Here is a 9,653-nt window from a genome sequence, read left to right on the forward strand (position 1 = left end):
TTTCACTGCCTGAGTAACTCATTCCCTTTTAGAACCAAAGTCAAGCATTAGCTCCTCTAAGAAGCCTCCTTCAAATCTGTAGGTTGAACTCCATGTCCCTCCCCTGCTCCCATGGCATTTGGTACCTGCATCTCTCTCTCTCATCCCCTAACCTGCCAGATTTTATCTACATGTCTAATGGATGTGTTTGCTCCCTACAATGTCATAGATTCCATAAGGACAGGAACAAATTCATCATTGGAGCCTTGAAATAACACACAATCTAGACACGGTAGGCACTTAATGAATGTTTGAATGGAACAGGATGACCTGGTTGACCTTAGGATATCACCTTCCTTGCGTGGGCTCCAGTTTCTTCATCTGTAAATGAGTTGAGTTAAATTTTGTCTGTTAAAGGTTTCTCTCCCCTGTAATACCTCATGCTTTTGTGATCTTCTGAGCGGTGTTGATAGGACAGAGTTGTCCAAATGTCTTCTTTTCATTCTACTGCCTTTGGAATAGACTTAAAAAGAAGAAGAAGAAAAATAATGATAGCTTATGCTGCGTGTTACTTGGCACAGGCACTGTTGAATGGCCTTTAAAAGTAATGACTCATTGGGGCACCTGGGTGGCTCAATAGGTTAGGTATCTGACTCTTGGTTTCAGCTCATGTCATGATTTCAGGGTTATGGTATTGAGCCCCGTGTTGGGCTCCACACAGGGCATGGAGCCTGAATGAGAGTCTTTCTCTCCTTTTCCCTCTGCCCCTCCCTCACTCTCTAAAAAAAAAAAAAAAAAGTAATGACTTATTTGATACACCTGCTCAATGAGTGGGTATTATTATTATTATCCCATTTTGTATGTGGGGAAACTAAGGTACAGAGTAACCTTCCCAAAGTCATGTGTGTAGGAAGAGGTAGCACCTTCAGAAGATGTGATATAAGAGCCTGCACTCAGAGGTGCCTGGGTGGCTTAGTCAGTTGAACATCTGGTTCTTAATTTTGGCTCAGGTCATGATCTCAGGGTCGTGGGATAGAGCCCCACATGGAGTCTCAGGTCAGGTTCTGCATTCAGCAGGGAGTCTGCTTGTAGATTCTCTCTCTCCCTCTGGCCCTTCCCCCACTTGTGTGCGCACATGCTCTCTCTCAAATCAATCAATCAATTGATCTATCTTTAAAAAAAGTCTGCACTTATAATCATGACACTAGAATGCGTAGATGCCAGCCAGCCAGATGCAGAGATACAATAGATATGCTAAAGGGAAGAGTAAAAAATTAATGCTGAGTATTAGAAGGAGGCGGGAGGTTTGTAACTCATTCCCTGATACTCACACGAAGCCCAACTTGGTTCAGCACATGATAAGGAGCAGCACAATGGTACTTAAGCCACTAGTGGCCTTGTAGGCATTGTGTTGGTAAAAAGGAAGAAATTGGTCTTTATGAGGAGTGTTTGGGTATAATGAATTCTTCCTGCATTTGTCATCATAGTGCTAATTAGGCTATATTTTGTGGGCTTTAATGTGGCTCTGGCCAGAATTTCCTAGATATTTTATTGTAATTTAGCATTAGTCAGGCTTCAGTTAATGGACATAGGCAGCTTTATTCACCCTGGTGTGGGTCCCACCATTGCTATTATATCTTTTGATATTCATCCTCATGACACTAATCAGCAAGTATTGATTTAGACATTGTACATTTCCATAGGAATTCCATTTTAATTCAACATTAGAGTGCCATTAAAATGTAAAGGCAAGGGCATGCAGAAGTCGCCTTAAAGCATTACTGCCTCAGGAAAATCTGCTGGTTTTCCTCATTTTGCCAACTGTGCTTGGAGGAGGACAAAGGAGGGAGTAGTTTCCTTTATGATTCACACTGAGGCCCCATGGCTGCTTTATGACATGGCCCATTGGTCAGAGGTTGAAGAGTGGTGATAGAGGGAAGGGAAGGTGGCTCAGGGTGCGGGACACCCACTTATATCTCTGCCCTACCAAAGATTCTGCTGAAGCCTGCATCATGTAGCAGTATTCTCAAAGAATAATGGAAATGGGGTAGGGGGATGGATCTGGGAACGGAGAGGTCCAGCAGATCATTAGGATAGAGGAAGAGCAGTGGAGTTAGGCTTTCTCATGCTGGGAACACTCTAAATCCTTGGGCCCCTCAAGTAAGGATTCTCTAGGAGGTATAGTGCATCAAACTGAATCTTAAAAAGTCCTGTTATTTTTTTTATTCTTTCTCGGTGAGAGCAATAGACAGGAATCTCTTGTTTTGTCCATCTATAATGTGTCCTTATGTCTTTGGCTTTCCCAGGTCCCATTGTCAACATCCTTCCCTTTTTCTTAGCTATTCTCCCCTGGGCTAGGAACACCCAGGATGCTCATCAAGGTCGAGAAGAGTCAAAGTCTAGGAGAGAGACAAAGAACAGATTCTCTCTCAAACCTCCAAAAGAACTGCACACATCTTGATTTCAAATTTCTGGCCTCCAGAACTGTAAGAGAACAAATTTCTGCTATTTTAGGCCACTTTGTTGTGGTAATTTGCTATGGTAGCCCTAGGAAAGTGATACACATGCTGAGGTAAGACATAAATTTCACCTGCTTGTTCCTGTGTAAGCCTCCCCACTGCTTGCAAGCTAAGTCCAAATTTCCTAGCATCCCTGCCAAGCATCTCCATGGGGCTAGGCCCTACACATTTCTCCATCCCAATCTCACATGTCACCCACCCTTCGAAACAACTTTCCTTAAGCCACGCAGAGCAGAGCCCTTTGCCTCATCTCTGCATCACCTCTTTCCCTTCTGCATACCTACCCAGCCCTCCGTTGGAGCTCCTATTCCACTCTGACAAGTATGATTGCATGCCTGTCTTCTTTCATTGTCTGTCTTCCCCACAGGCTCTTAATAAGCCCTTCTTTACAGAGTGTTGATTAATTGAGAGAAAGATGATTTCTTACTCATCTTTGAGTTCCTAGTGCCCAACATAATATGCCAGCACATAATACATGTTCAGTGGATGTTTGCAGGATGGAGGACAGGGTTGGCTTTCTGAGGAATGCTCATGTTTGGAAGACAAGGGGCAAGAGTAGGGTAGGGAGAAGCAGCTGTTCTCCACATTGGCTTCCTTATCTATTGTCTACATTCCTCTTTGCTCCATGGTTCCCTGTTCCCATGTGTCCTGCACATGGTAGGCATTCATTAAAGACTGCCAAGTAATGGAAGAAAGGAGCAATTAAGGGAGGAAGTTGTAGTAGCAGGAAAATAGTTTGCTATGGATGGGAGCAGATAGAGCTTCACCCATATACACTGTCCCATATGGATCCCTAATACAGATGTGATGGTGGACAGATAAGCAGAGCATTTTGTTTGTGCCCTAGGACTATACAAACCTCCAGAAGTGGCTGTCTCTGCAGACCCACAGACTTATTTTAAGGCCCTTTTGAAAAGAATAATCATAGAATTATAGGATTTTGGAGTTAAAAGGTGCATTAGAGAATATCTATCTATGTTCAGGGATCTTCAAATTTTAGTTATGGGGAAGCCTGAAGATCATTTATATTCTGCTTCATTAGCATCTGTACTTGTATTGATGAAGAAGAAATTGAGGATCAGAGTGGGAAGGTGGCTTACTTGAGGCCACACAACTAATTACCATGGTTTCTATGATTCTATTCTCCTGTGTCACTTTGACATTTGTGTAGCATTGGTGTTCTTTTCCAATAGCATTCAAGAACAAGAATTTCTGGGTAGCCCGGGTGGCTTAGCGGTTTAGCGCCACCTTCAGCCCAGGGCGTGATCCTGGAGTCCCACATTGGGCTCCCTGCATGGAACCTCCTTCTCCCTCTGCCTGTGTCTCTGTGTGTCTCTCTCTGTGTGTCTCTCATGAATAAACAAACAAAATCTTAAAAAAAAAAAAAGAACAAAAACTGCCCACGGATGGCACCATGGCCTTTTCCACCTCTTATACACATTCTCCTGCAGTGTTTGATCCTTTTCTGACCTAAGAAAAGCCCAGGGCACATTGGTAGTGGGAAAAATTATTTCAGACATCTCATTCCCTATTACCCCTCCCTGGCTTTGCTGGCATGGACTTGCTGGATCTCTCCTCTTTGCCTGGCACCAACTCCCCACATCTCTTATTTTCCATACATATTCCATATGCCCAGGAAGATACTCATTTGTGTCTTCCACATATCTGTGTGGCTATGCTCTTCCAGAAACCAGTGCCTCACTCAGTTCCTTTTGAAGTGCCAGCCAAGCAAAAGAGGAAGATCCTGGCTTCACAGTGGAGACGCAGCAGTTACCATCTCCTTTCAAGCAGAAAAGCCCCAGTGGGTCTTAAGAATTCCTTTCTAGGGCAACTCAGGTAGCTCAGCGGTTTAGCACTGCCTTCAGCCCGGGCTTGATCCTGGAGACCCAGGATCGAGTCCCACGTTGGGCTCCCTGCATGGAGCCTGCTTCTCCCTCTGCCTGTGTCTCTGCCTCTCTTTCTGTGTCTCTCATGAATAAATAAATAAAAAATCTTAAAAAAAAAAAAGAATTCCTTTTAAAAAAAAATTCCTTCCTAACTGGCATAAGGAGATTTTGGATTCAGAAGAAGGTCAGTCTCTTTAAGTGACAGGATTGTGGAATTTGAAGTCATATGATCCAGCATTGTGTCAATGGCTCCTATTCCTAAAGCTATTTGAGCATTTAGGGGTCCTTACTTCATTTATCACAAATTCACCATACAGGGGACATCTTTACAGGGCTGGCAAATGAGGAATACTGAGAAAAAGTTACAGAAACCATATAAACATTGTGAAGACCTAGGGTGAGAAGACCACATAATAGCTCTGTGTTTGGGTCTACAGGAAGGAGTGTTGCAGAATTGCTGTTGGAACTAAGATGAAGGAAATAAACTCTAGGGCTAGGAGATGCTAATACTGATGTGCAGAGAAGGAAGAGAGGCTTTTTGGGCAGAGAGGCTCTTTCTTGGGCATGATTAAGGACAATCTGTCCAATGACATTTTTCACAGAGATAGAAAAAAGTCCTAAGATTTATTTGGAACCACAAAAGACTGCAAATAGCCAAAGCAATCTTGAGAAAGAAGAACATAACCAGAGGCATCACATTTACTGATTTCAAACTATACTGCAAAGCCATAGTAATCGTAGTATGGTATCAACGTAAAAGAGGCACACATCTAAAAGCAATAGAAAAGATATCCCAGAAATAAACTCATGCATATATGGCCAATTAATATACAACAAAGGAGTCAAGAATAAACAAAGTGTCCATCAATGGATGAATGGATAAGAAGGATATCCTGTGTGTGTGGGGGGGTGGAATAATATGGAATAATAATGGAATGTTATTCAGCCATGAGGGAGAAGAACATGCTGCCATATGCAACAGCAAGGATGGAACTTGAGGGCATTATGCTAGATAAACTAAGTCAGACAGAAAAAGCTGTATACTGTATGATCTCATTTGTAGGTAGAGTCTACAAACAACTGAACTCATAGATAAGGGGAACAGGCTGATTAGTTGCCAGAGGTGGGGAGGCAGGGAGTGAAAGAAATGGTGAAATGGTGAAACGGTCAAACTTCCAGTTATAATAGAAATAAGTCCTGGGAATATAATATACCGCATAGTGACTCTAGTTAACATTCTATTGTATGTTTGAAAGTTTCTAAGAGAATAGACTTTGAAAGTTCTCATCACAAGAAAAAAATTGTAACTATGTGGTGGACGTTAACTAAAATCATGTAATCATTTTGTAAAATACATATATCAAGTCATTATGTTGTATATCTTAAACTAATTGAGTGTTACATGTCAATTACATCTCACTAAAACTGTAAAAAATAAGTGAAGAAAAAAACAGCACTCTTGCCCATACATATAATTTCTCCAATACCAGTTGTGTCACAACAATAGAGATGACATCTGACCTCTGGTCTACTTTGGAAAAAGCATCTGAGAAGTAGTCCTGTGTGGTATAAAGGCTCTGGGCAGATATCTTGGGTTGTGTCCTGGTTCTGACATTTACTAGCTGAAGGCTCTGGATCTTAATCTCTTGGGGGAACTCAGTTTTCTTGTTGAAAATGGTAATACCAATAACTCCTTTTTTAGTTTGTTTCAGGGTTAAATTAGTTAATATTAGTTAATATGAGTTACTATTAGTTAACCCTGGGAGTAGAACACTCACAGGATTCTTTGACACTTAATAAATATTCAATAATATTAATAAATAGTAACAGTTACCAATATATAACATTAAGTGGGAAAAACACAACTTGCACACTGATACTTACATTTATTTAAATGTGGTATAGTTTTACCTTTACTTAAAATACATTTGAGTGCTTAGTGATTATCAAATAGGTTTATCATTATGTTTTTATTTTTATAGCTACTGCTTAAGTAATTGGGTCATTAGGTGGTGTTCGTTTTCCATCAGTTATAAGAGGTTAGCTTCTGCAGCCCCCTAACAAGTTAGACAATTATCTAAATTGCAAGCATGATGTCAAGAGAGCATATTCAGCTGATGAAGAGCTTACCTTTATGGCACAATATTAATGGCAATCATCAAAACCTTGTCTTCTAATGGGATTGCCAGTAAATAGGTGAATGAGCTTGGTTCCTTTAAGTCTGGCATCACGGGCCCATTCAGCCCAAATGTTTAGAATTTCTTAACAAATCCATATTTTGCATAATCACACTAGACATAGATCGGTTTGGGACCATGGAGAAGAACTCCGACCCTCCATTATGCTCTACTAAATGTAGATGCCAAGTGATCTGCTGATAAAGTTTAACAGTTGACTCTTGGGGGGCAGGGGGAAAGCCCTGATTTGTAGCATTTACCAATTTCGGTGGTGTAAATGCTCCTACCATGGCCAGTCTCAAGCTACCACTGAATGCATAGTCTGAAGGAATTTCAAGTTACCAAATGCAGAGTTTGGGGAAAAGATGCTAACGACCAGCTCTCATGTGCTAGTGCCAGCTGACTCCAGCACCTCAGGGCCTCCCAAAGTAGGTACATCTCTTGTCAGGGAAGTGAAATTTTAGGAGTCAGTTTGGCAGGAGAGATATTCACTCACCAGGTCCTTGCATTACCAACTCTGGTATTAAATAGTGTTTATTCTGAGACAGGTGCTCTTCTAAGCTTGTCACAAATATTAACCCGCTTAGTTCTTAAAGAAACCCGCTTAGTTCTTAATTCTTATTTATAGAGACAGTGACTGAGGGACAGAGACATTTAGTAATGTGCTCAAAGTCACTCAGCTGGCAAGTGGTAGAGATCAGATTCAGATGTAGGCAATCTGGCTCTAGTTACAGGGGCTTTGAACCATTGCACTCTGTACCCTGTTCCTTCTCAGTCTCTATCTTTATCTCTCTATCTCTGTCTCTTGAAAACAAAAACTGATGTAAACTTTTTAAAAAAGTAAGCTAAAAATAGAGAGGGAGGCAAACCATAAGAGGGTTTGAACTCTAGGAAACACCTGAGGCATGCTGGAAGGGAGGTTGGTAGGGAGATGGGGTTATTGGGGGGTGGGCATTAAGGAGGGCATGTATTATAGGCAACTGATGAATCACTAAATTCTACCCCTAAAACTAGTAACATAGTATATGTTAACCAAATTGAATTTAAGTAAAGAATTAAACGAAACTATGTAAACTTTATATTTATCACACCTTTCTTTTGCTTTCCTCCTGCATTCAATACACATTATAGTTATTTTATCCTCTTATTACATCTTTTGTTTATGTACCTCTCCTACCAGACTATAAACTTCCTGGGATTAGGGACCAGAACAGGCACTCAATGAATTGTAGTTGTCTGTGTGAATGAAACTTCCCTCACTCTCCCACTGGATCTGTCTCCTGTCCTAGAATGTAACATGTGAAGGCAAGAATGAAGACTATCTTTGCTGTCATATTAGTAATTAGCACTGCACCTGGGACATAGGTGGAACTCACAAATGTTTGGGACACTAATGGATTGAACTGTGTGCACTTGGACTTTTAGTTGCTTCCAATGTTACCCTATTAAAGGTAGCTCGTATTCGGGCACATCCATGAACTCATTTAGCACTTGCCTTTGTCCATCTCTATGTGCTTGTCTTGGTTTCCTTCTTGGATTCTGACATGAGCCAAAGCTGTGTCTTTTTATCTCCATAGCTCGGGATCTACCATAATGCCTACTGTTTCATAGGCATGCCAAACATGTTTTCAGGTTGAAGCTAAAAGAAGATGTTTAATAAGCACTCGTTAATGGTGGATTAGTAAGGCAGATATTGTTCCTCAAAGTAGGCCATGTCTGATAGGAAAGGTACTTGAGTTATTAACACAGGTGATTTAATATATATATGTATATATAATATCTGGGATGTTGGTTACAGAATGACAGATTGAAGGATTGTACTGACGTGCTGTGGATGACTTTGAAAATTATTTGAGAAAAAGAATAAGGTTTTCCAGGAAGAGTATTGACTGGGGAGCCCAGAGTTCAGGATTTGAGATCTGGTTTGTCCCCATGTACACCATATGACCCTAGAGGAGTTCCACTTCACCGTTCCGGGATAAGATATCTGTAGGTCTTTCCAGTTAATTGTTCCTGAGTTAAATGTCTAGTGTATCCTAGAAGAAGGGAGTTAATGCCCCAAATTGCTCTGGAACTCTAAGAGTTAAACGTGTGCCCAACACTGAATATTGAGGATGCAAAAGAAATAACATGTGACTATGGAGTTGAACAATTCATTTCATAAATCTCAATGAAACATAATGACCTGATTAATATTAATTGCCTTCTCCATTCTTTCCAGGCATAGGGTGAGGATGGAGGAAAAAAGAAGGAGGGAAGAGAACAGAAGGGACTGAATTCTTAAGTGGTGTGATTCAATTACCTCCGAAAGATCTCTGAAGATTAGCGTGCAATTACTACTAATTGCAAATAGACTGATAATGATTACAATTCATCACTCTTCTTGGCCTTGTTCTAAACAAGACCACAGGCATTAGTGCGGATTAATCACATGAATGCTCAGTGCTCCAGGGGCTGTGGTCACTAAGTTTTGGATGATTCTGTATTCTGAATGGTGGAGAAACAGAGTCTCAGGGATTGCTAAGGACATCCAATCCCACCCTCGCCCACCACCCACCTCTCTCCCCTACCTCACCTAACCTAGAGACATGAGTGGCCCCTCTTCTGGTGACCATACTTGAGAAAGCAACAACAACAAAAATACCCTTCCTTTAATCTGGGTCCCAATTGCTCATATTTGGAAATTGTATCCAAGTGACCATCCTACCTCCTTCTTGTTATGGTGGATTCTGTAACTGGAGCCTAGGAGCTAGAAGCGTGGACACAGATGCTAGAGAATTCAGTTTTGTTTCCATTTCTATGGACCTAAACAGCAGAAATTGGGACCTTGATTTTCTTGCCTATAAAATAGAGATAATACTTTGCCTAAACTATGATCTTCTCTTTTGTTTTGTTAAAGTGGTAATTATATGGGAAACCCAACATGGGTCTTTGAGAAAGCTACTCTGTATATATAAATTAGAAATTATTTTAGGCTTTCTTTTGGTATTTCTAAAGAAATCACTTATGGCTCTGTGTGTCAGAAAACTCATGGCCCTTTCAAACATAAAAGCAATCTTGTGCAGCCATTGTTATTAATAAGTCACCCTTTG

At 40.9% G+C, this 9,653-nt stretch overlaps 2 long non-coding RNA genes across 2 annotated transcripts; one reads left to right on the forward strand and one right to left on the reverse strand.

Annotated features, from left to right (window-relative positions):
* Positions 1-274: 274 nt before the first annotated feature.
* On the reverse strand, positions 275-3,002 carry LOC112669070 (uncharacterized). The gene is made up of 2 exons (XR_003142059.3): positions 2,783-3,002; positions 275-502 (listed from the first exon to the last, which is right to left on the reverse strand). It is a non-coding gene; the product is annotated as an uncharacterized LOC112669070 (long non-coding RNA).
* Positions 1,909-9,420, forward strand: LOC112669098 (uncharacterized). The gene is made up of 3 exons (XR_003142065.3): positions 1,909-2,157; positions 2,286-2,465; positions 8,783-9,420. It is a non-coding gene; the product is annotated as an uncharacterized LOC112669098 (long non-coding RNA).
* The last annotated feature ends 233 nt before the right edge of the window (positions 9,421-9,653 follow it).

The sequence above is a fragment of the Canis lupus genome, chromosome 27 (assembly GCF_003254725.2).
Source record: "Canis lupus dingo isolate Sandy chromosome 27, ASM325472v2, whole genome shotgun sequence".
Classification (NCBI taxonomy): Eukaryota; Metazoa; Chordata; class Mammalia; order Carnivora; family Canidae; genus Canis; species Canis lupus.